The sequence below is a fragment of the Erpetoichthys calabaricus genome, chromosome 3, assembly GCF_900747795.2.
Source record: "Erpetoichthys calabaricus chromosome 3, fErpCal1.3, whole genome shotgun sequence".
NCBI lineage: Eukaryota > Metazoa > Chordata > Cladistia > Polypteriformes > Polypteridae > Erpetoichthys > Erpetoichthys calabaricus.
The window spans coordinates 259,068,112-259,095,858 of record NC_041396.2 but is presented as its reverse complement, the minus strand read 5'-3'; the positions used below and the strand labels follow the sequence as shown (position 1 = coordinate 259,095,858).

Sequence of the window (27,747 nt, the reverse complement as noted above, 5' to 3'; positions counted from 1 at the left end):
AAACAATCTGGCTGCTGCTGTCCATCCCTGTATTCACCAGATCTCACTCCCTGTGACTTCTCTTTGTTTCCGAAATTAGAACTGAGGCTGAAAGGAAGATTTCCTATCATGTAGGAACTAAAGAAAAAAATACCACAGGCTGTAAACATGGTAGCAAAAGGTAAGTACAGTGTGACACACGTGCACATGGAAAACAGCGTGGAGGCTTTGGTAACAGTAATTTGCCTCCAAGACAGGAGGTGTCACTGTGTACTTATTATCTCTCTTCTTCCCCTTCAGCAGAAAGGATGATTGACACCGTTCATCTGATGTCAACTCTGGAGTTCATCCACCTGGCTCAACTTCTTCCTCCCAGAACACCTTAAATGCGGAACTGCTGCTATCATAATCAGTCTACTTAAGACATATGTTTTCTTTACATTTATTGCCCAGAATTATATGGGGTTGGCTGTAAGTTTCCCCAAAATGCTAACCTTGTCCTGTTATTACTTTTACAATAGGAGTGGGAGAAGTACTGAGGTAAGTTCATTACATCTCAACATGAGCATTTTGAAGTTTTATTTAAAAAAACATTTTTTTAACAATTCAGACTTTATTTTCCTTCACCTAGTTGATAAGTAATGATGGCCCTGGCCCCTGAGCCTCTATATAAAGCAGAAAGGACACATAATTAAATGAACATACATGTAATACATACATAAAAATATAATGTAAAAAACAATATTCAAAACATAACATACAAGAGGATCAACAACAGAATCAACAACATAATTTACACAAAAAATATTCAAAGAATAAAATAATTATAACATTAAAAGAAAACAAAGTCGAACCAGGAAATAAACTAGCAGTGATGCTCATTGGCGCAATAGTACACCAACATGGACCATTACAGTAAGTCTAGCTTTAATGACATTCTTGTTGTCATTATCACTGAATGGTCAATGCTGAATGAAAAAAAAAAACAACACCGTACTCCTATAGTGCTTCCAGGCACCTGTCCACCTGATGTCCATCTTTCATGAACCAAGGGAGCAGGGTTTGGTCCATCCACAAAACAGACTTGCTCCCATAGCGCCAAGGCCAGATGTACTACAGATTACAGACCACTCCAGGAGTTCTCCTCATATCACAGGGTTTTCTCATTACAGCCTGCTCAAGCTGCAGCTGTAGTAGCAAGTCACTCTCTCTATCTCTCCTTCTAACTGGGACAGGACTGTTCCGATGCTCTGGATGTTGGCATACATGTCCAGGATGACAGTGGGAAGCTACGCCCAAGAAACTGTGTCATTTATGCAAGCAAGTTGCATGTCAGGCTGAATGACCTGCTCTCATGAAAAATGATATAATGTTCTCTCAAACTAAAAGTTAAAGTAAACTACTTTATGTGTTTGGCTGCCACTCTTCGCCTTACTTATGGTAAAATGGCTATCTTCTTGTGTGCCTCAGGAGTCAAAGAATTGTCCTGCTAGCTGCTACATAAGCACAAGGTGATGGACCTGTTGGAACTACTCATGTGTTATGAGTAATCATCAATCCAAGGTAGCAGGCCAGTTTTAGACCCTCACTACCCCCCAATCAGTAACATGCATATGCTCACATAATATGAACATCACATATGTTAATAATAAACTATTTACAGACATTGACATTTAAAAAAAACTTCAAAACTTTATAGCAGGTCACCTTTAGTTTTTCCACGTTCAGTTTGAAAGTAACAGACTAATTGGTGAGTGCAGCAGCACAACTATGGAATATCAACTGTTAATGAACATCAAATAAACATTTCTGAAAGGTTTATGCCACTTTGTGGCAAAAAGGTGATTTGTAACTGACAATTTGGGGTTTGCATATTAGCAGAAAATAAAATAAAACACAGTATAAGAGGTATTCCTTCATTCAAGTTTGGAGTTGTTTGGTATGTCTTATCTCCTGCAGTGGTCTCTTTGGCTTCCACATTGTTGTTCACATCTATGTCAGTGTCAATGGACTGTAGATTGAAGCATTGATATTAGCCCTTTCCTGACTATCTGTAAGTTCAGTCTCAACTGTGGCTTATATGTCATCATTTTGGCTTATTTATTTATTTATTTAGGTTTAAGCTGCTAATGTCAGGTATAGTTTTTGGTAAAACATTTCTTATACTTCTCTTTTTCTTTTTTGCGTTCATAAGAATTACTTTTAAAAGCTTTTTGTCCAGCACCTACAAACTAATCTGTACAAGAAAACCCCTCAAATGATACATCATTCAACACATGTTGATGTCTAGTTATGCAACATGTCCCCTCTATTCATGTCACTATAGACCAGGGGTCCTCAATCACAGTCCTGGAGGACCAGAGTGGCTACAGGTTTTCCTTCCAGCCAGTTTCCTAATTAGATCTCAGTCCATGGTGATAATGAAACTTTGTATTTAACTATATGCCTTATTAGCGCTTTCATTCATCACAAATTTTAATTACATTGTAGATTAGAGGCCCTCAATTACAGTCCCAGAGGTCCGCAGTGGCTGCAGGTTTTTACTTCAACCAATTTCTTAATTAGAACCCATTTATTTACTACATATCAATACATTTTTTCGGCTTAATTTTAGTTATCTTGCCTGTTACAATTCAGAAACCTTAATTACTTATCTTAGTTTTTAGCAGCTGCATTTAAGTTTTAATTGTTGCCTATTTTTTAACCAGACATTAGTTACAGGAATGAAATGCAGATAACCAATAAAAGAGCAGCTCTCCAGGAAACATGCTTCCTTTTAAACCTGTGCATATGTACCATGAAGTATATACAACATTGAATGTTAAAAAATGTTCAGAAATAAATGAGAGTGGAATTGGAAGGACAGTTGACTTTAAATCTGTATGGGTCCACAAAACACATGGATAATGTACTCAGAGAAATAAACTCTACAGTGCAATTAAAATTTCTCTTGGTTGAATGAAAGCACTAACAAGCCAAGTAGTTTAATAACAAGTTTCATTATCAGCAAGGACTGTCTTCTAATTAGGAAGCTAGTTGGAAGAAAAACCTGCAGCCCCCCAGAAAAGTCTTGCTCTAGAACCCCCCCTCCCCAAAACAAATCATTTTTAAGCCGTTATATAATCATAGGCCTATTTTGTGCAAGAAATTACTCTCTTATGATAAAGAGTATACCAATAGGCGTCTTCAGCAGAAATGATCAGAAGGACTTGAAGTTGTGCATGCCACATCAACCAAGCATAGGTGTTTAACACTTAAATTAAAGCACATGTTTTAATTTTTTTAAATATCTGATGCAGTTGCTCTTGTTTATTATGTACTTCTGCTTCATGAAGTATAAGTCATTACATTTCTTATGAACACCCCAAATTAAGGCAACTTATGCTAATTCAGACTTTTTAGTTTTTCTTTTCACTGCACCACTTGGTCCTTGTTTTGATTGAACATCCTTTTTGTCTTTTTCTCTTTGCCTGTACAGTCACACATTAAATATACAATCTTATAAAAGTGCCATATTAGACACCTGTTCTGATTATGCCCCATCTGCTCTTATTTCTCTTTCCAAACCTTTTTATTTAGGTCTCAGGGATAGGTTGAGGTGTTTAGATGTTGTACAGTGGGTTGCTGTGAGTGGTAAAAACTTTTGATTTCTCCTGTTATTGCGCCTTTTTTCTTGCACATGCTAAGGTCCCGTTGCAAGCAAGGCCCTAGAGTGCACATCTGAGTCACCTTGATGGTACTGTAAATCCAGCCATGGCAACAGGTGTGATCTTGCTGTGTTATAGCATTCAACCATCTATAGCCCACGCAAAACCACTAGCTGTCATCCTTCTTTCTGATGAGGACTGCTGGTGCTGCCCCCCAGCTCAGGAAAGGCTCAGTCACACCTGCCATGACCCTCTCTCTGACCTCTTTTCTACTATTCGATGCTTGGCCGGCAGCAGGTGCAGTGGGTGCAGACAGATCAGGGCAATGCCAGTGTTAAAGGCAAGCAAGACAAATTCAGCCCTGGTTTAGTCCTCACTACTAGTAGTGAAGATGTCAAGATGCTCTTCTAAGAGGAGGTTGAACTGATAGGGCTAGGGTTCCAACAGGTCTATTGCACTACACTACCAAAAAGTTGTAACATCTGAACTGGGACTAATGTTCTAGGTGGCTCTGTTTGTCAAAGGTACAACATTCATTAAGACCAAGGCACCAAGAATGCAGAGACTATGGGTGTGGTTCGGTGCCAGTGACAAGCACTTCTTCTCCCTTTAAGTGCAGTATCCTTTTGTTAAAGGCCTGTATTACTTCCTTCACCAGAGGCACCCAATGGTGTGTCCTAGGAGCCTCTTCCCACACATGCTTATTTATTCCCTGTGATTGTCTTCAGGTTGGACCATTCAGCCCCTCAGCCCTCTGTGCTCCATCCAAAGCAGTGGTTCCACTCACACAAAAGACATTATGAACACAGTAGCTAACAGGGCTTTTTGGGAGGCAGAATGAACTTTGCAGAGGAAATAGGGACTCCTCAGGGGACTAGTCAGGGGGTGAATGTGGTTTCTTGAGGAGAGCTAGTGGACCAATGTGACACTTCCCTCAGTGTGTAACTGAGTTTCTTGGCTGCTTTTCTAGTAGTTCCCGGTATATCCCTTTCTTGTACAAAATTCCAACAAAGAGACAGCCTGATAGTCTCTTGAAGACTGCCTCTCCTTTATCCATTACCCAACAAGGGTTACTGTGTTTGCCAGATGGGCACATTATGGCCTTGGCCCATTTGGCCTCTGCCAATGCCGATCCTGGGCTCTCGGATATTATTAGGCACACATGCAACTGGATCTTCCGTGGTGGGATAATTCAAAGAAATGCTTGCAGGTCTAGCTTATTTGGCAAGTCTTCTGGAAACCCAGGATATATCTGATGGGTCAGCTGATAGGAGTTTAGTGATGAAATAGCTGAGAAAAGCTCTGTATCAGCCATTTAAAACCTGTAACTTTTGGCTCTTGGGTCCTGAAATACTTTGGGTTATTCACAAATTTTTCCCAAAATAATTGGCTTATGGGTGGCACGGTGGCGCAGTGGGTAGCGCTGCTGCCTCGCAGTTGGGAGACCTGGGGACCTGGGTTCGCTTCCCGGGTCCTCCCTGCGTGGAGTTTGCATGTTCTCCCCGTGTCTGCGTGGGTTTCCTCCGGGCACTCTGGTTTCCTCCCACAGTCCAAAGACATGCAGGTTGGGTGGGTTGGCGATTCTAAATTGGCCCTAGTGTGTGTTTGGTGTGTGGGTGTGTTTGTGTGTGTCCTGCGGTGGGTTGGCACCCTGCCCAGGATTGATTCCTGCCTTGTGCCCTGTGTTGGCTGGGATTGGCTCCAGCAGACCCCCGTGACCCTGTGTTCGGATTCAGCGGGTTGGAAAATGGATGGATGGATCGATTGGCTTATACAATGTATTCCAATAGATCTGGTTGAATTGGATCAAAAGGAAAAGCATACTAAAATGAAAAAATGTCTTGAAATTAGTACTGAAACCAAAAATTATAAATAAATAAAAATGCATTTAATAAAATATAAATGTACAATAAAATAAAAATGTAAGTATAAATAATAAATACATTTTATCAATAATAAATGTGTTATAAAAAATAAAAAAAGACAATTCACGTTTATTCTTCAAGAAGTAGATGCATAGGTAACAAAACTGAAGCAACGTCATGTGCTATATGGGGCATCATGAGGCTGAGACAGAGAAGTGTGGTGGGTTGAATGAGCAGCAGACTGACCACAGCTGTTGTTATGCTGTTCAGAAGATTTCATTTTGATATAATCTATGCCAGTGTTACATCATGTAAAAATGCACTTTCAGTCTATTAAATTGTTGATAGCTAGGATTTCCTGTGAAGCAGACATGCTGAGCTCACAGCAGGTCTTCATTCATATAACTTTACTTATATAAATGCAATGGTTTTTATGAATGTTTCCACCTAAAATGGCATTTTGATGTCTACCAGTTTCATACATTATAAAGACAGTCTTTCAGTCTATTTAGTTTGATTATTAAATGTATGTAGTTGAAATAATACAATACCTATAAACACATACACAAAAAAGTATACAATAAATGCATATACATACATTCAGGGTTTGAAGTGGGCTGGTACGCACCCGTATGGCATACCAGCTTTATTCCGTTTTTTGCTGTGTTTGCGTACCAATACCTCCTGCTCTGATCTAACGTTCATGTATCATCACATCCAAAATTCCGGGGGCGACCAAACCCACCTACTACCCACCTGCTTGATTAAGAAATTGTGTCAAATTTGCAACGAATCTAGAGTAGGACCAAGACATTGACAAACAGAGCAACCAGCACTAATTCTTTACACTTCAGGCGCTGTATGTACATACAGAATTTTTATATGTAAAATAAATAAAAGTCATAAAAAGAGTTGGGGTCCCTGCATGAGAAGACCCTTTTTATGTAGTAGAAGTTTACAGAAAAATGGCAGGACTTTGGATGATTCCTTACCTGGTTGGGAAGCTGTGATATAGGAAGAAGATGGATGGACAGGCACCTTTCCTGGTCAGGAGGTCATTATAAGGGAAGGACAGAAGCAGACTTCCTCCCAGGACTACATGTTCCCCTAGTACACTGGGTGGTAATAGCCCTCTGGTATGAGTCCCGTTTGGACACCCGCAGGGCCACATGAAAGTTGTAGCTTTGCTGAGCAGCCCTATTGGGGTCCTCAGGTGTTGCTGGCGGCAGGGTCCCTTGTTATGGAGAGGTTTGGCTGGACCTGGAAGTGCTTCCAGGTGGCAATCCTATGCTCCGGAAGTATTCCCAGGTTTGGGTTGAAAAGCAGCCACTCTGCCTTAGCCAAGCAGTCAGTGTTGGGAGGAGGAAGACAAGGCTTGCTTGGAGGAGAGGAGAGGTGGAAAAATTGAGATTTACCAGATAATAAAAAACCTGTAAAAGGCATTTTGGTTAATAAAATATCTTTGCTTGAACACATAACTGTATGGTATGGTTGTGTTTGGGCTTCGCTCGCCCATCCCCCAATCCCCCCCCTACCCATGGGTGCGCTTCACGCTCGACACTTCGCGTCTCTGCCACTCGCGTTGTGAAGGGGGGTGGGGGTCGTGCTGAACATATGCTAAGGAGATGCGGATGGATTGGCTGCTGCTGCTGCCATTCTGCGTGATCTGCATGTTGGGCTGCGCGACGATCTTTTAAAAGCCTGTACTGCAGCTGTCCTTTAAGCCAGCAGCTGCCGCTGCCATGCCGAGTGATCTGCATACATTTTTATTTAATAGATATATATATATATATACAGTTAGGTGCAATATTTGGACAGAGGCAACTTTTTTCTAATTTTGGTTCTGTACATTACCACAATGAATTTTAAATGAAACAACTCAGATACAGTTGAAGTGCAGACTTTCAGCTTTAATTCAGTGGGGTGAACAAAACGATTGCATAAAAACGTGAGGCAACTAAAGCATTTTTTTAACACAATCCCTTCATTTCAGGGGCTCAAAAGTAATTGGACAATTGACTCAAAGGCTATTTCATGGGCAGGTGTGGGCAAGTCCGTCGTTATGTCATTATCAGTTAAGCAGATAAAAGGCCTGGAGTTGATTTGAGGTGTGGTGCTTGCATGTGGCAGATTTTGCTGTGAACAGACAACATGCGGTCAAAGAAGCTCTCCATGCAGGTGAAAGAAGCCATCCTTAAGCTGCGAAAACAGAAAAAACCCATCTGAGAAATTGTTACAATATTACAAGTGGCAAAATCTACAGTTTGGTACATCCTGAGAAAGCAAGCAAGCACTGGTGAACTCAGCAACGCAAAAAGACCTGGACGTCCACGGAAGACAACAGTGGTGGATGATCGCAGAATCATTTCCATGGTGAAAAGAAACCCCTTCACAACAGCCAACCAAGTGAACAACACTCTCCAGGGGGTAGGCGTATCAATATCCAAGTCCACCATAAAGAGAAGACTGCATGAAAGTAAATACAGAGAGTGCACTGCAAGGTGCAAGCCACTCATAAGCCTCAAGAATAGAAAGGCTAGATTGGACTTTGCTAAAGAACATCTAAAAAAGCCAGCACAGTTCTGGAAAAACATTCTTTGGACAGATGAAACCAAGATCAACCTCTACCAGAATGATGGCAAGAAAAAAGTATGGAGAAGGCGTGGAACAGCTCATTATCCAAAGCATACCACATCATCTGTAAAACACGGTGGAGGCAGTGTGATGGCTTGGGCGTGCATGGCTGCCAGTGGCACTGGGACACTAGTGTTTGTTGATGATGTGACACAGGACAGAAGCAGCCGAATGAATTCTGAGGTGTTCAGAGACATACTGTCTACTCAAATCCAGCTAAATACAGACAAACCGATTGGGTGGCGTTTCATGATACAGATGGACAATGACCCAAAACATACCCGCCAAAGCAACCCAGGAGTTTATTAAAGCAAAGAAGTGGAAAATTCTTGAATGGCCAAGTCAGTCACCTGATCTTAACCCAATTGAGCATGCATTTCACTTGTTGAAGACTAAACTTCAGACAGAAAGGCCCACAAACAAACAGCAACTGAAAGCCGCTGCAGTAAAGGCCTGGCAGAGCATTAAAAAGGAGGAAACCCAGCATCTGGTGATGTCCATGAGTTCAAGACTTCAGGCTGTCATTGCCAGCAAAGGGCTTTCAACCAAGTATTACAAATGAACATTTTATTTCCAGTTATTTAATTTGTCCAATTACTTTTGAGCCCCTGAAATGAAGGGATTGTGTTAAAAAAATGCTTTAGTTGCCTCACATTTTTATGCAATCGTTTTGTTCACCCCACTGAATTAAAGCTGAAAGTCTGCACTTCAACTGCATCTGAGTTGTTTCATTTAAAATTCATTGTGGTAATGTACAGAACCAAAATTAGAAAAAAGTTGTCTCTGTCCAAATATTAATGGACCTAACTGTATATATTGTGGTGGGTGGCCGGCTAAATATTCTGGCCCTCACCCCCAAGCCGCCTGGTGGAGCTCTCCCGACAGCATGGACATTCCCCGAATTCCAGCAGGGCTGTGCATATAAACTACAAAGTCCATGAGGCCCTGCTGGATACCATGGGGACCACCAGGAGTCGCTGTAGGGAGGCTGCCGGACTCTTACTTGCCCTATAACCCGGAAGTGCGTCATGATCATATGACAGGAAGAAACGACGTGCTTCCGGGTTGAAGAAAGGAGCTTTTTATCCGACCCGGAAGTGTTCATGATCACATGGACAGGAAAGAGAAATGCTTCCGGGTCAGGGACTATATAAAGAACTCTGGGAAACCAGTACGCTGAGCTGAGCTGGGAGGAAGGGTGGCGAAGTGTCTGGGAGTGTGGAGGATTGATTACTGTGTTGTTTATTGTTTATATGAGTATTGTGGAGTGTAGGTGCTTTGTGCACTTTAGTAGTATCCAAATAAATAATTCTTGGATTTTTACCTGGTGTTTGGCGTGATACCTGAGGGTTCGAGAGGTCGATAAAAGCCTCAACTGTTACAATATATATATATATATATATAGTCACACATGTGTGTATAGGAGACAACCTCAGGGCTTGTCTAATAGCTGTTACACTCTGAACCAGAGGGTGGCACTGTTGCCTCATGCCTTTTCTCTTCCTCCCTCTACAGAAAGCATGATTGCAGTCACTTCTGGTTTCCACGCTCCTAAACACACCCCTTCCAGCTTGCAGACATCATAACCAGCAACAACATCATTTTAATTTTAAATTTTTTTAAATTTAAAGCTACTTACTCATGCAACAACATCCCCTCCAATGTTGATGGCAGTGTTGTGTTCCTTCTGCTTTCTGAAGTCAATGACCAGCTCCTTGGCTTTTCTGACATTAAGGGTGAGATTGTTTAACGTGTTCTAGCACCAGTTTCTCAAAGCACTTCATCACAACTGGAGTGAGCCAAAAGTCTTTAGTCATTATGACAGCCCATTTTTGCTTTACTGTACTCCCATTTTAATAATGTTTACCTTTCACTAAACTAGTTTGTACGGAGAGAAGATGATTTATGTATATGGCAGAAGGTCAAATAAGGACCTCAACTTGCCTAAGGGTGTCAAAGGTCAAAAGGTCCCCCCACCTCATTCCCCTCACTGAAGAGAATCCCACTAGACACTCAAATATACTCAAGCATTATGAAATTTCACATATTTCAATAAAAAATTAGGTGCAGGGTTTAAAGTAGAAAAAAATCCAATTTGAACTTCTTTTTTTTTTGTTCATTAGTAAATTACAATGAAGGTAAGAAACTAATTGTTGAGTTCAACATCACATCTGTGGGAATTTAACTTTTACCGATAGTGCAGGTAGCAAATATCAACAAAACATTTTTGAAAGGCTGATGCCACTGGCAAAAGTGTAATCTGTAACTGAACATGTTGGGTTTGCATATTTACTGCAAATAAAATAAAAGACTGGAGGTGAGTCCAGAAGAGAAATGCTGGTCATTTACATTTATACTACAAGATGTAGAAGCAGACAAGTACTAGTGCAGAGGAAATTTCAACTACAACAGGCACCAAAGGTAAAAATAGGCTGTTACAGTAAAGTCTGGCAAAAATAAATTAAAAACTAGTAAAAGTTGTAATAGGAACTTGTTTATTCAATTTTGGCATTGTTGTCTTATCTTCTACAGTACCCTCTTTGTCTTCTACATTGTTGATTATGTCTGTGTCAGTGGGACTCATCAGAATTGGATTGCCTGTTGTTGCTAAAGCAAGTTTTTTCTTATAATCTGCAAGGTCAATCTCATTCATCCCAACTGCGGTATCTGTGGCTTACTTAGACTTCTTGTTCAAATCATTATTTTGCTTTATTTAAAAAAAATTGGCAAATGTCAGGTATAATTTTCAGCAAAAAACTGTCTTTTATTTCTCTCTCCTTTTCAGATGTGTTCGCATATAATGCGGGAGCACCTATTGCAATAGCCATATCTGTCTGTCTGTCTACATGAAACAACTTGGCACCCTTTGGACCAATTTTGTTGAAATATAACATCCGTATTCTTCAAGGACAATTGAAAAAAACAATTTAGTTTTCATTGAGATATCTCAAACAGACCGCACTGCACAAATTTCTGAAATTTCTAAATCTCCCATTGAAAAACATTACCAAATTTCAGAACTCATCTATCTTAAAATGGAGAAACATTCTGTGCAACCTAAATTACCAATTAGTTTACTGTTTCAGTTTTAGCTGGAAAGCGGTTGCTTAAACTTTTATGTTTTGTAAGTTTTCCTTTTTTACTCATCTGACATCTCCTCTGATGTCCAAGGCAAGTGAGTCAGATGCCGGTCTCCTGTCGCTTTAGGTAAGTTAACTTTAGAAATACAAAATAGATAGATAGATAGATAGATAGATAGATAGATAGATAGATAGATAGATAGATAGATAGATAGATAGATAGATAGATAGATAGATAGATAGATAGATAGATAGATAGATAGATAGATAGATAGATAGATAGATAGATAGATAGATAGATAGATAGAAATAAAGCTACTTCTTTGAAAATAAATGGAAGGGGAAATAACTTATTTACACACATATAAGACAGAATTGATTAAACTAATATGCAGATTATTATTGGAAAGAACCAATTTTACCAACTTGCAGCAAAACAGTGTTTGAACTAATTAATAACACTGGGAGTGCCATAACTGATATAAACATAGGACGCAATAAAAAAAGGGAACTTCTGTCAGAAGATCGAAACTGTGGGGCATGCAACAAGGAACACGCTAGCGATTAATAGAGATGACTGGGCAGGATTACAGTTTACGCCGTGCCAGCCGTGCATTATGGTTTACCTGAACACAAACAGCTGCTTGTTAGTTACTTTCAAAGTTCTTACTTATTTGTATAATCTTAATGAATTACTGTGTTTTAATTAATATTAATAGCTGGATGAGGAACTTACTTCAGTTGCTTTTCTCCTTTCGTACGGTAATATTGATAGTGACTTCATGCTAGTATTTGTAATTTTATATTAATAGTTTTTTCATTTGCTAATTATTGGGTACTATTCTGCTGGACATACTTTTAAAAATGTTATATTTAAGAAAACTGAACAGCTAACCACAGACCCTCTACCACTAGCACACAACAATCAATGCCATTTTTACATCACTTAAGAAGTACGCCATCTGTGAAAGCTGCTGGGCCATCATAAACCTATTTGTGCTCTGTTTTTAACTCCATTGTAAAGTACCATTAAAAAGCACATATTTAAAAGATTCTACTAACGTGTAGTTTCATTTTATTATCCCTATTATTTTTGAATATGATTTATTGTTACAAAAATATTTAAAAACAAAAATGTGATAACTGATTCTTAAATGAAGTAAAGAAAAAATGGAAAATGCTCCAACTTTCATATCAATTAACTTAGTAGCCAAACCCAACTGAATGCTGTGCCATACGTGGATTTTTCCTGTGGCTAGCACCCTAGGCTCTCATTTTTAAAGACCATCTATTTTGACTTGTTCTCTCTTAAAGCACAGTAACATCTCACACATAGGATCTCATAACATGACTTTACAGACAATTCTTTTGATCATACCCCACCCATATAAACCAATCAGGACTCATGCTTTTTTTTAATGTTTCATTTAGGTAATTGGATATGTTTATAATCATGAGGATTCAAGTAAGGTAGAGGTGTGTGATGAATAGTGCATTGCTTGTTGCTATGAGTGCCTTTCGGTGAAAATATGGACTTTTCCTGATACTGGGCATTTTTTTCTTTCCATATGCTAAAACTACTTTATAAGAAGGGCACTGTGATGTGTACCCAGTTCACTCTGATGGTAGATCCGGCCATAACATAACATAATCTAAAATTCATTGACAACAAGTGGTCAGCAAGTACTACATTGTTCTCTTTTTCAATTCCTGTCTCCACAAACCTTTTTTTTGATTAAGCTAGTTTGAGAATGTTACACTGTTACATTATAAAGGGTTCTGTGGTGCTTCCACAATTTCAGACAGAGCTCAATTTATCTACAGGAATCTCAGTCTTTATTTGGTGTACAGGAAAACTTAGAAAACTCAGTTCTCAGCTCTTTCCACAGTCACCTTAGCAGCTCCTCAGTCTAGAACAGTAGTCAATTTAACTCAATGCTGTCTTCATTCATAACTCAGACTCGAGTACTGGCCATGGCATTAAGTGTCCCACAGGACTGATCTCAAACCAGGTCTCACAAGAAGAGATTTTGCAGAGAAAAATCCACTTTCTGTGCATATATCTCTAGCATCTTCTAACGTTTTCACTTTCATTTTATCAAGTAGCTCATTTGTGGTTGTTTCTAAGAGATTCTAGTTAATTTTTTGCTGCACTTTCAGTCATTTCATTTTAACCAGTTTCCAACAGCTTCTGTCTTGTATGCAAGTGAAAATGGTGGAAGCTGTCTTGCACAGAACATTATGACTAGGTGAGAAGCTTGTTCTGCAACACTTAGGCAAAGTGATTGCTACTGTCCTCACAATGTCAACATTTACAGTAACATCAACCCAAATAGATGAACTAAGGTTTTGAAATCTATAATGAATGCCAATTTATTAGCCATTCCCTGGCTCACTAAAGGGCAGTATGGGCTCCTTTGAGCAAATGGTGAGAACAGCCTGTCAGGTAATGAAATGTAGTGTCCCTCTTTGCAGTAGTAAATACACAGAATTGCAAGAGCAACTGGGACTACAAGGGGAAACTCTATAGATATTTGGGACCCCAGAAACGATTCCCAAGGTACATCTGAAAGTATTTACTATCTAATAATTAAAAGTCCTTTCTGGGCAAAGAGTAGCTCAGTTTGAAGTCGGGAGGTGTGATATTGGCAGTGGCTCAACTGGCAAGATGAAAATACAAGTCAGGAAAGTTGTCTGCAGATTCTGTTGTGGCTTTGGGTCTGCTAGACCTGTTCCTGTCACAGTTTCCTCCAGTTTTCACATTCCTTCTGATGGTATAGAAACTACACTCACTCACACCTTGGCTTTCTTTGCCATTTTCTAAATAAAAGAGCTAAACTTTTAAGGAATATAATGGTCTGTCTGTTTTTAATGTTCACATAATGCTTCAGATGGTATAGAAACACAGGTTTTTCCAACACTGCTGTTATAAAGACAGAGTTTGTAAGTAATCAACAAACGTGGGGACACCTGTATGAACTGTTTACATCAAACTTTGAGGTATAATTAACATCCATTGATTCAGAAAAGCTGTAAGTTGTTAATCTATTACTTGTTCTCTGAAAAAAGTCTTTTATGTATAACTCTGAAAATTACATTATTTTTCAGGTTATTCACTGGACTTGAACTGCTTAAATGCCAATAAAAACTGGAAAAATTAGATATTCTAAATCTTTTGACCAGTACTGTATACTGTATAACAAACAGAAAAAATTACTTTCACAGTACTGTCCTATAGCAAACACCATGCATGAGTTTACATACACTTTCCTGCAGTTGAAGCACAAGTAGATGGGGGGCCTACTCAAGATCACACTGTGAGTTGTGGTTCAGAGCAACTGAAATGTGAATTTTAAAATTCTAAGACTGCTTTCATATACATTAAACATAAAACTGTCAAGGTATCCTCAGTCCCCGAATAACCTTAAATAATATGAAATTAGGAAGTTTAATTTACTTATACTTGGTTGTCATAAATCCCTTATAAAAGAATTACACTGTTTTTCCAAACACTTTGCATAGCATGTTGTCAGTTTCTTATTATTTTATTCCTTTAAAATTATACATATCTCAAATCCCTTTGTTTTATCTTCAAAAAAAAAATAAAGTATAAAAAAATATTTCCTGGATGACGATATTGTAATTGCCATAATTACTTTGTTTTATTATCTTCAAATTAAAATAACAAAACACAAACTTGGATTTTAGGCAGATGCTACATTTTGATGTAGAAACGAAAAAAATGTCAAAGCTTGGGCTCTGGTGCCACCTGCTGGATCTAAACATTGAAAACGGCAGAGGCACTCAGAATATGAAACACATGGATGTTCTCTATTGTCAGTCTACACACAAATAAAAATGTTGACACACATATATATAATCTTAAACCAAAGCAGACACTGTAAACACTTATGCATACATAAATATATTCCATTTGTTTGTAAAATCAATAAATATAAGCATAAAATAAAAATAATTAGCAAGCTATGTAACTGCATTGTATGGACTGGAACAAACTATGTGCAATAAGCACTCACCAGTGATACAGCATGGGCTCTAGTGATTACTAAAAACCCAAGATTAAGGTCTTTCATTATGCTGAAGTCTGTCTGTTTTGTAAAATGCCATGTGATAGTGCATGTGTGACATGTAAAAAACACAGATTGACTGGCATTATGTCTGTGGCATGCAATAGTTATTGGATGTCAGACTGGTTACTGGCCAAGAAGCCTTATATGTGGAGTAACAACATTTACTAGCCCCATGGGATGTTATGATCAAATATGTTCTAAGCATGTGATTTGGGTCAAAATGTTTATAATGTCCTGAAGTTTGCATATGATGTACCCTTTATAGCCTTCAGTGTTTAAAATACAAATAACATTTAGGCCACGATAGATAGATAGATAGATAGATAGATAGATAGATAGATAGATAGATAGATAGATAGATAGATAGATAGATAGATAGATAGATAGATAGATAGATAGATAGATAGATAGATAGATAGATAGATAGATAGATAGAAGAGGAGGAGTGGGAGCAGGTTATAAGGGATCCAGGCAGGAAGAGGCGGGTCCAGGAGGGCAGACAATGGAAGTGACATTAGATACTGTATGAATGTCACTGTTCTGTTCTGCAGAAGAACGAAAAGAGAAGGCATTAAGCAACAGCACAGATCCCTGCTTCAGAGGACAACTACCATCACCAGAGCCATCCAGCTGTCTCTTAATATTATAACAAACAACAACAATCCCCCTCAAATACACATCAGAATTACTAAAAAGAAGGTAAAACTTCAGACTTGGCTAAAGATAAAAAGAGCACTCACAGTCACACTGGAGTATTATAAAATCATTATAAAAAGATTTGGAAATAATATTTACAAAAAGATAAGAATTTATTTTTAAAAGATTTGGAAAAGATAAAAGGGTGGCATGGTGGCGCAGTGGTAGCGCTGCTACCTCGCAGTAAGGAGACCTGGGTTCGCTTCCTGGGTCCTCCCTGCATGGAGTTTGCATGTTCTCCCCGTGTCTGTGTGGGTTTCCTCCCACAGTCCAAAGACATGAAGGTTAGGTGGATTGGCGATTCTAAATTGACCCTAGTGTGTGCTTGGTATGTGTAAGTGTGTGTGTGTGTCCTGCGGTGGGTTGGTGCCCTGCCCGGGATTGGTTCCTGCCTTGCGCCCTGTGTTGGCTGGAATTTGCTCCAGCAGACCCCCGTGACACTGTAGTTAGGTTATAGTGGGTTGGAAAATGGATGGAAATGATAAAAAGTAATGTGTTACAAATATTAAACAGACTGAAAACAAATAAACTACCAGGGCAGGACTACATGTACAACAAAGTGCTCAGAGACAGTAGTCATTAAATACAAATGTTAGGGAAAACTGTTGTATCCAGAAGCAGTGGTCCCTCTCACCAAAACTGACTTGATTGTCACCATAATCAGTCAGGGTTTGGTCATAGTGACCTTGGTACACTTTACGGCTATTAAATCACTCTATGATCATAAATCACAAATACAATGAAATCATTTTGAAACTGTATAAATTTTTAATTTTCATGAAGCATGCATTGGATGTTATGATGGGAATGATGATAATTGATGCATGGAGGTGAAGGAACTTCATAGGCAGACATGTGGATTGTGTGACAGATTGTCAGAACTCTTAGATGAACACTTTCATATTACTACCTGGATGTAGTGTGATACCCTCAATGGATTCCCAAGAAACACCTGAGACCAAGAGTTAATAGCTAACAGATGTGGAACTCTATTTATCCATCACATCAGTTATTGAATGCTTGTCATTGCCAGTTGTGTTTGGACTGGCCAAGTGGCTTCTGGCATCAGAAATATTTCAGCAATGAGTTTCAGTTCCCCCCTTGAGGTTAATAACTACCAGATTTACGCTTGGAAATAATATGAACAACAGCAAAATATTTGCCTAATTTTCCAATTGCATATGACCAGAATAACATGTGTCATGGTTCCAATGTTAGCTAGTCACTTTGCATGCTTGCTCAGGCAGTATGACTGTACAATGAGTGTAACAGTCAGGTTAGTTAAATGTACAGATGACACTAAATGTAGCAAGTTTGCATAAACCATTGATTCAGCAAAATCACCACAGAGGAACAGTTTTAAGTTGCTATGTGCCAAATGAAGTTGAATGTAAAGTTGTGCAAATACAAAGTAAAAAATGTTACTTATTATACAACTAGCCAACCCGCAGCATAGCATACGCCGCATAATTATTTATTGATGGGTGAACACTTCCTGAACAACACAGTTGTCCAAATGGGGTGGGTTTGAGGACACGAGTGAATGAAAGGATGAAACTCTGGAGAGAGCAACATACAATTGTTCGTGACTGAACACTGGTTTTGGCAGATACAGGCATATCGTTTTGAAAGTTTGTCCCTGTGCCTTATTAATTGTCATTGCAAAGGCCAATCTAACAGGAAATTGTCTGTGTGTAAAAGTAAAAGGCAAATTTGAATCTGATGGGGTCAGGGATATCCGGGGAATAAGGACAGTTTTTGAAGTAGGAGCTGCAATAGTTTTACACTCCAGTACATTGCGGTGAATGCTGGTAACAGTCAGTCTAGTGCCATCACAGAGACTTCTTAGATAGATAGATAGATAGATAGATAGATAGATAGATAGATAGATAGATAGATAGATAGATAGATAGATAGATAGATAGATAGATAGATACTTTATTAATCCCGATGGGAAATTCTTGCTGGCATGAGGTTTCTGAGAAGCATAACGACTGAACCTATTTTAATTTTGAGTTTATGCGGAGGCATGCCAGTGGGAGTAAGACTGTTAAGAAATTCTTCGGGGAATGAAACTTGATCTGCGGGATCGTCTGTGACGATGGAGTCAACACTGGTGAAATTAACTTTGTCGGTAGGGATAAGTTTCAGTACTTGTTCATTAAGGTGTAGCGAGTCTTCGTTGGTGACGCTTAATATAGCTCGCGTACTGAGTTGTTCCGGTGTCACAGATGAGAAGTTGATGAGCGAGGGTGGACTCAGGAGGAGGGTTAGAGTTTGCGGGCGGGGCTCTGTCGTGCGTATCCCATGACGTGGGAGGAGGGTTAGAGTTGGCGGGCTGGGCTCTGTCATGCGTATCACATGGTCTTAGAGTTGGTGGGCGGGGCTCTGTCGTGCGTATCCTATGGTCTCTGTCTTGCGTGCCATGGTCGACTGCTTAGTGAATTGTTGGTGGGCGGGGCTTTGTGAGTTGGCGGACGTGGCTCCGTCTTGCGTGCGTCTTGCTTGTGTCTTGCTTGCCATGGACTTAGTGAATTATATAAATAGATTTTGCATATTTAGGTGTATGGCATGTCTTTTGAAAATGACTATGTGAACTTGCCGCTGTCCACGACCAGGTATTTTACAGAAGTAATTAAAAATGGCCAAACGGATGCTAGGTAAAGTGCCCACATCCATTACTCTGTGTACAGTTTTGAACATTGTATGACATGTTTACATTGAAGTACTACACAAAGTTCAGATAAGAGTTTCTAGACTTACTCCAGTACTGTAGCTTATGAGAAAAAAGTAAAACACATTAATATTTTTTCTTCACTGAATGAAGAGTAGGGAGCAATATGACAGACATATATGAAATTTTGAAAGAAATAATTTAGGTTGATGTCTGCTGTTACTCTAAAATAAAGATATGGGGTACACATTAGATATATTGTACAGAGTATCTACTTTAATAGATAAAAGTTACACCTTCAGGACCTTAATATTAGGCTTTAATTTTCATCAACACAACAGGTACAGAGGAATTAAGGAATTATGTCAGCCTAAATCAACTGTTCACAACAAAAAACATTGTATATTCTTGTTAAAAAGCACTTAGTGTAAAAAATAGTGTTGCTGCTGACCAAAGAAGGATCCCTGTGCATTCTTAAGGCTAACCTCCATTGTATGTATTTTAATTATGGGGGTAATTTGGACACCACCATTAGTAGCCTCTTGCTGCACACACTATGTTCCAAACAGCCCTATGAATATAACCCTACAGGACACCATTTCATATCTGTTGTATTTCTTTTCTGCAGCACTGGACAACAATAAGGAGTGGTGACAGCCCAACAGCAACAGTCCTAGAAATTCTCCCTCTATTTAAATTTTTCTTTTCACTACAACACTGGGCTCTTGTTTTAAATGACCATCCACTTTGACCTTTTCTCTCTTGTGGCACTGTAACACCTCAAATGTATGCTATTATAAGATGACATTTTACACACTATTCTGACTATACCCCACTCATATCAACCAGTCAGCACTCATATTTTTCTTTCAAAAACATTTTATTTAGGTCTAATTGGACAAGTTTATAATCATGAGGACTGACGTAGCATGTTATTGTGAATGTCTGTCAGTGACAAAGTGGACTTTTCCTGTTATTAGGCATTTTTGACAGACAAAGTGGACTTTTCCTGTTATTAGGCATTTTTTCCTTGTATATGCTAATGCCCCTTGTGATAAGGGCAATATGATGTGCACCCAATTCACCCAAAAGAAGATATTTTGCAAAGAAAAAGTTGCTGGAATTGCAACAGTCCAGGGGAACGGGCAAGTACCTGCAAAATGTCACCACAAAACACTGATATCTTCTCTCACAAACTGCAGCCTGATTTTTCTTGCCTGTCCCTTATATGACATTTTTGTCTTTGCCTCCCATAATATGGTATTTGAGGCTGACACATTTGTGCTACTGAAGTGAATAGTAAAAAATACCACTTGTTACTAAAACTTGTCTCACACTTAAACAAAATTTACTAAGCCAGCTTTAATCCCAGAACTAATATGGAAACAGTCTTTATTTTTATGTAGTATATTTAAAAATATTCAGAATTACAAGGCAATTTACAAAGAAGACTAAAGTATGTTACAGTGTAACTCTGAAGATTAAATAGTAGGTGGCAATAGTATTAGTCATAATAAAATATAGACAAGTGATGAGAGTGTAAATGCCGCCCATCTGTAATTGCAAAGCTCGAGAAAATGCATGTGTCACGCTGTGACCTCAGATGTGATGAATCACACTTACCAACATTTGGCATTAAACAGATGTATATAGGAGATCTTTGATGAGTTCTCCATAACTTACATTTTCACAAAAAGAACAAGTACTGATAACATCCTTAGTAGATGCCATGAATCTGCACTTTACGGTACATTATTTCTGTAAAATTTAAAATGTTTAAACATGGAAGAGGTGATGCCAGCTCTTGCTGTAACGTATGTTTCAGCCTACTGAATTTGTTTAAGGACTTTGTTGACTGTTGTCAGAAATAATAGCTTGTGAAAGGCCTCATCAGAAATATTCATGAGATACAGGGAGACATGACTAGCTTCATTATATTTGAAGTATACCATCTAAATCACAAGTAAAAAATTATCAAGTAAGTATCTCCTCAACTATCAAGTGCCTTGTCCAAGACCTGCGCTCAAAGAATAGACTCTGGCCCACCATAAGCCTGAAATGTATTGTATTTCATTGACAAGGTTATATCATTTTACGTTTGATTATGCTTACCCAGCTTATTTTATTGGAGAGCCTTGAAAAAGTCTGTAGGAAATTAGGAAATATACTAACATAATTTTTAAAAGGGGTATTTGTAAATTGATGTTTAATTTACAATATCTGTTAGCTCGCCGCAACCTTGCTAGTGTTCCTAGGGCAAGCTTTATCTCCCATTAACCCAAAGTTAGATTAAGCAGGCTCAAAAAATGGATAGATGGATATTCTCTAACCAAAGAAGCTTGATGAACCAGTTTTCCTATTTTTTTGTAAAATTTGTAATGCCTTTATGTTTTTAATAACAGAGTTTGAACTGAGTCCAGTTATGATCAGTGCCTTGGGCAAAAGTCTAATTTGACTTAATGGTGGCGCCAGCCCTGTGTAGGAAAGTTCATAGATAGCTTTCACGTCATACTCTGAGGTAGAACAAAGTCTTATCTTAGTCAGACCTTAAACGCAATTCCTGGGAGTAATTCTGAGATGTTTGATAAATACGGGCACTGATCTTTGTTTTTGGAAACATGGCGTGCCCAAGATAAACTGTAACAGCATGTTTAAAACAACAGTCAACAGCAATATGCACACTATTCTTTAACAAAGCCTAATCTATTTTTTGTGGATAGTGCAAATCCCTCTGCACTATAAACCTTTTTTTAGAAGTTAGAGTAACATAATCCTCTAATGCAGAAGAAAAATAACATGAAGTTAAGGACCACTTTGAGAAATGTTAAATGGTAAAGCACAGCTATTCTCATTCTTTTGTCAGACATTTTTGAAACTCTGTCACACAAATAAACTGAATGAATTTTCCAATAATTTAATTCACTTTATGGTTGTGAAGCACTTTTTAAAGAGTACAGGCCCAGACTGCTTCAACAGGGTATCAGGTAAAATGCAATTATATAATGCTTACACATAAAATTACATATATGTTTAAACACATAGTAAAACAAAGCAGTTCCAAACCTAGCGACGTAAAAGGAACTTAAACATTTTTGTCATTATCATTATCATTGAACTATCGTTAGTTGACAATGTGGGAGAGGAAAATAGAAACTCCAGTCTGAAGCATTACTGGACAAAATAAAGCTTTGAGAGGTCTACAGTCATTTTTAACACACAAAGTCAAAACACAAGTCAGATCCAGACTCAGTCCTGGAAACGTTAGCCAAGTGGCTGCTTAACCCTCCACAGCATTCTGCATTGTAAGTCTGTGCTGAATCGTCTAATATGACAACATAATTAAGTCATTTTTACTTAAATTGACCTTAGGATCATTCCTGTTATATCTAAACATAAAATACATCACATATGCTACTTCCTGCTAAAAATCAAATGAGATAGATTTTGCAAGTTAAAACTGATGGTGACATATCAGTAACTATAAGCAACCTTACAACGCTTATGTGTTGACGCAGGATAGTGTTTGCAAAGCATTTTAATGTGAGATGTGTTTCAAGTGTGCCAGTATGTTACTTGATCTTATCAATAACAGTAAAGTGCTCCTTCTAATTCTTGTGTGCGTGTTTGATCGGGATTGTTTTTACTTGTTGTCAAATATCTTAAGCGTCTTTAAAAAGGTAAAATTTCCCCGCCAGGATCAGTTCCGGTCGAGCCCTAGGCGGGGTCGTTAGGGTGCGCCCCTTGAGTTTAAAAATGAACATCCTTCGGCGTCCAGAAAACTGGACGGGATGGAGGACATATATAATGGCGCCACTCTGTGTCCATGGAGCGCACTCACTGTTATTAGGCTTCGAAGACCGAGTAGGGATGCCCTCATCAATCTCCGGAGCACACTGCCCTTGCGTTACAAAAACGGCGCCCCTCAGTGTTCTAAGTGCGGCGGAGAGTATTATGCCTGAGCGCCCCTTAACTTTCATAATTTGCGCCCTAGGCAGCGCCTATGTTGACTAAAGGATTTACCTGCACTGCTTGGGATAAATAAAGTCCTAGTTATTGTGTTCTGCCGCAGGTAAGAATTCTCTGAAAAGTCAAACTGTATGGTTTGAAGAAAACGGTATATAATCCTATATATTGCATTAAACTAAATTAAGTCAGAAATGCAGAACGGTAGATCTTGACCGGATATGTACCGGGCACAAGGGATATATAACAACAAGAAGCACGCTCACCTATCATCGATTCTGAACTTTAATGCCGGATACGGCAACACTATTTGCTGCTTTCTATTTCAATTTCTTTAGAGATACATTTTCATTGTCTAAACACTTAGCATATTCATCAAACAGCTGTCATCATCAGCGCGCTCCGCAAGCTAGTTGTCATGCCAACCGTGCCCGCATCACTATCGTCCCTCCCCGCGTCCACCTCTCGCGAGCCTATCTAGATTCTCGCGATAACTGTTCACCCCGCCCCCTTTCTCTAGGCTGTTGTCGTTGGAGGTGAGTGAAACGTCGCTGCAATGGGCTGAAATATCGATCTTAAAAACATGTATTAAACGGGTAAAAAGTAGTGTTATTAGATCAGTTCAAATAAGAAGGATCGTGTGTTTTTGGCCATAAAGTTAATATACTGCATTTTGTATGTCTTGAATTATTTCCCCCCGGAGTCCGTCCTGTTGCGGTGTCGCTTCCTCGCTCCGGAATGAGACGCGGTGCGGGTTGATTTTGGTGACATTGGGGTGGAGGTGTGGAAACCAGCATATGGGCGAAGTGGTACGTTTATTTTCGAACACAGATAAAAATTAAAAATGGAGATTACCCATCATGGTGTCTCTTATTGCGTGTCTTTCCTTTCACGGCGGTGTCGCTTTTTTTGCTTACATTTATTCCTGGTTGTCTGGTGATGAGAGGTGTGAATACGAATAATTAGCGGCTGCTAGCCGTATGCTGATGATGTCAGCCGCCTTGTGTTAACAAAATTACAAATGCCAGTTTTCCTTCAAACGACTGCAACAAAATACGCAGTGTCCGCTCTCGGTTTGGGAACCAGGAACAGCGGGCTAGCGAGTCATCCATCTGGTCGAGATGGAAAATAGAGCTTTTAGTGGGAAATGATGTATGATGAGCTCGTATAATTTGGACAATAACCACCCCCTTCGAATCTTCCTAACCCTCCATTCCCTTTCTTTATACTGTGGGTTATCTGCAGTATGGGATCGGGACCGACAGATGGTTGTTTACAGGGCAAAACTCGGCGATAAAACATAAGCATTAATTACAAGTCTGATAGATTTGGTGTACAGAGAAAAACGAAAATGATCTTCGTAAATTTACGCAACTGCATTTTTTAAAGAATAATGAAAGCATATAGTGTACTAAGTAAATGCACGCTGTTTGCAGAATGTATTATTGCCATACTTTTTTAATAGTGCTACACATTTTTGAGCGTACATTGCTGAAACACACAGTTTAGCTTAGTAAGAAAATATTGTAAAGTTCTGTGCTTTGAAGGATACAAAGATATTTTTGTGATAAACATACATAATCCATATTTTTAAAAAAATCTCCAGTAAGAGCTTTACCCAGAAAATTTGGTACTAGATAGGAACCACCCCAGGACATTGTACACACAACACATTCTCACAAGTCTCTATCCCCACAAATATCATGTCACTTTAGTGTTGCCAGTCAGTGTAACATGCATGCCTTTGAGATGAGGGAATTGAATCTGAAGTACCCTGAGAAAAACTCAAGCAGGCACAAAGCACAGTAAACTTGTTACAGATAGGTACTTGGGAGGTTTTTAAAACCCAGTCTTCTGGAGCTCCGATGCAGGAACAAAACCTTGGCCAGTATTCCAGCTCAGTCTTTTGGAGTGAAACTGTAATGCTGCAACACTAACCACACCCAATATGTCACATTTCACAATATAAACTTTATTTTAATTTAAATGTCTAAATATATAGTACTGAATAGGTTACACACAAGTTAATATATTGAGAAGATGTCATTAAGAAAATGGGGATTTTACAAATAGTACTGTTCCAAAATCTTTTTACTTAACCTGTTTAGCTTCTTCCTACACTTACAAGTAAATGCAAGGCTAAATTAGTATTGGGCTATGTAATGTCGAATGTTCTTGAAGTGTACAGTGTGGTTTTGTGAGAAAAAGTAACTGATACATGCTTTGCCTAACAATTTACATAAAGATTTGTGTAATTTAAAAATACAGTGACTTGAATTGTAGAGTCTTAACTGCAATATCCTGGCCAGAGAGTCATTCTTTTAAATGTGGATTTTAAAGTAAAATTGTTAGCTAGAATTGAGACTAAATTGCATAGTGTAGTATTTGTCCTGCAAAAAGACTTCATATTGATTTGTGCCTTACACCCATTTCTGTCAGGATAGGTATCTGTTTCTTGGCCAATTAATAGAAGAAGGAAGTTATGAAAATGAATGGATTAGTGAATACTTGTAAAATACTTTGTGACATGTTTTACTAGGGCTTCAGTTACAATCCTTTCTTGTTTTTAGACATTTTGAGTATTATCAAATCAGTTGTTTGATTATTCTAAATAGTAATTTATAATTTTGACCAATTAATGCAGTCTGGCTGATACTAAAGTCTGATTTCAAGTTTTTCTTTGAAAACAGTTTGGCATGTTTTTCTTCGGTTTTCAAATTCAAAACATTATTATTTAGGAAAGAATTAGCTACCTGGAAGTTACCTGCACCTTTAAATGTGAGCTGGGGCTCAGTTGTGTAGGAACACATCAGGCCACTAGAGGGATGTCCCCAGGGTTTCAGACACCAATTCTCAGTCTGAAAGGAAATAGGATTCAGTATAGATTCAGTAGTGGTTGGTATGATGGCACAGTAGATAGTGCTGCCACATTTTGAATCCGGTGTCCTTGATATGAATCCTACCCCCAGTCATTGTCTGTGTGGAGTTTGCATATTTTCCCCTTGTCTCCATGGGTTTCTGTCTTCTGTCCCAAAAATCTGTATTTTGAATTGACTGGTCAGTTTACATTGGCCATTTAATAATAAATGGGGGTGAGTATGTGAGAATGAAGGGTTTTGTCATGCCTTACACTGAGAACAGGATTTAGATTTACATATTACTGAATTGTGATTAATTGGATACAGAATATGGACATAAGCATAGAAAGCATTGTGCTGTCGTTTACCATTATAGCATCTAAAAAACCCTAACATAAAATGTGATCTCAGTTATGTACACTGTGTTATGTACAATACAGAAATAGTTACATATTTAGGGAGGACTTGAATTATGACTTTTGTGCTCTTCAGTTTCACGGATGCTTGGTATATGGGTACCTTAAGGGTAGCACAGGGCAGGGCTAGTTTTACAGGAACACTTTAAGTAAAACATTTGCAGAAGATTGCTCCCTTCGAAGTTTAGGGAAAGGCCTTAGCTTGCTCACTTTCTCATGTTGCTACCCCTGCTTAATGTCCTTCCAGGGGATGCAGCAGATAGCATGTGTGGGACCTTTCTGCTACCTACCTTGTGCTGTCATAGTGGTGTCTTTGCTCTGGCAACTTCTAAGCAGGTTGGTGCATCCCAAAAACCACCGAACCACTTAATCCCATTTTGGAATTCTGGCAACACTGAGTGAAGGTAGAAACTAAGCATGGATGATCTAATAATCCATTGTAAGGCACATTCTTCCATAACCACTTGCACTCACAGCACAGTTGCAGTCTCAAGTTAATCTAAATTTTACATTTTTGGGATAAGTAAGGAAAACTATAGTGCTTGGAGTAAGAGCCATGAAGACATAGTGAGCAAGTGCAAACTTCACACAGCCAGTGATTGGGTCATGATTCAAACCCTTTTTCCTAGATCTGATTGAGTTATTATTGAAGGCTTTGTGTTTACATTTTATTTGTTTATTTCAAAAATGATTTTAAGTTTTACTTGATTTTTATGTTTTGTGTTTTTTCTTTTTTGCCACACCTTTCTATAATTTCTTTTAGCTTGATATTGTTAGTCATTTATACTTCCTGACTTTTGTTTTGTTGTTTAATTATTATTCTAAGTTTCACTATGTTGCATTAGAGCAGTGGACTGGCATAATGCTCTGCACCATTGTTTCTCAACTCGTGGACTGGTTGAACAAGGGAATGTACAAAGTTGTCATGTGGCATTTTCTTTACACATGATAGTAAATAGAAGATGATTAGGATTGGTGTAATATGTATATTTAAATACACATAATATTAAGGTATATCAAAGCAAAAAATTACTTTCCATTGTGTTAAATGTGTCTAAATATATGCAGCATTTACAATATGTAGCTGCAATGTTACAATGCATATACAATTTTGTTGTTGTAATTTACGAAATTACGCAGTCCCCTTCAGAGAAAAGCAGTTAATTTTTGTTTGGTTTTATTTAGTACATTATTAATACTAAATATTAAATTTCATAGTAACAAACGTTTTGAAGTTGTTCAAACAAATATGCATTGCAGAAGCACAGTACTCTACAGTTTGCTTTGTATCTCATAAATAAGGTTTAGCATAATTGGTAACTGTGAATACCAGTCTTTGGGAATATATTTCTTTAGGTTTTCTGCTAATCATGAAAGTTCTGTTGTAATTGTTACTAATAATTCTGCGCCACATGACCACTTAAACATTTAGACACAAAGGGAAAAAATTAAAGCAGTATCTTGCCTTGCAGATATTAATTGAAACATTGATACTTTTTTGTGTAGTAAAATTCAATTAACTATCTAAACTGATACTGAGGTTAGGGACACATATGTTTCCTGAAAAATTAATGCAGTAGGCATTAGAAAGCAAGCAAAGTATCCCTTTTGCTTGTCTGGCACAGGAGGTGGCAATGTCATGTCTTTTTGCATGTGTGTTATTTCTTAAATGGGTGGGGGTGCTCACTGTGGGAAGATCCACCCACACACTCTCGCTCAAGCAGTCTCACAAAGAGGAGAAAGGAGAGGTAACCTTTAACGTGGGATGAGTTCAGGCTGGAATATATATGTGGTTTATTTGGTGAAACATGCGCACAGGTATTTTTTCAAAATTCATGGAACGA

General features: G+C 38.5%; 1 protein-coding gene and 1 long non-coding RNA gene across 2 annotated transcripts in view; one reads left to right on the top strand and one right to left on the bottom strand.

Annotated features, from left to right (window-relative positions):
• Positions 1-27,747, bottom strand: part of LOC127526925 (uncharacterized) — a 77,970-nt gene that overhangs the window by 5,720 nt on the left and 44,503 nt on the right. The window lies entirely within an intron of this gene.
• The window catches only part of LOC114648847 (ADP-ribosylation factor 3), a 56,189-nt gene continuing 51,514 nt past the window's right edge, over positions 23,073-27,747 (top strand). The window contains exon 1 of the mRNA XM_028798121.2: positions 23,073-23,165. The gene's annotated coding sequence lies outside the window, so the exon portion shown is untranslated. The remainder of the gene's footprint in view (positions 23,166-27,747) is intronic.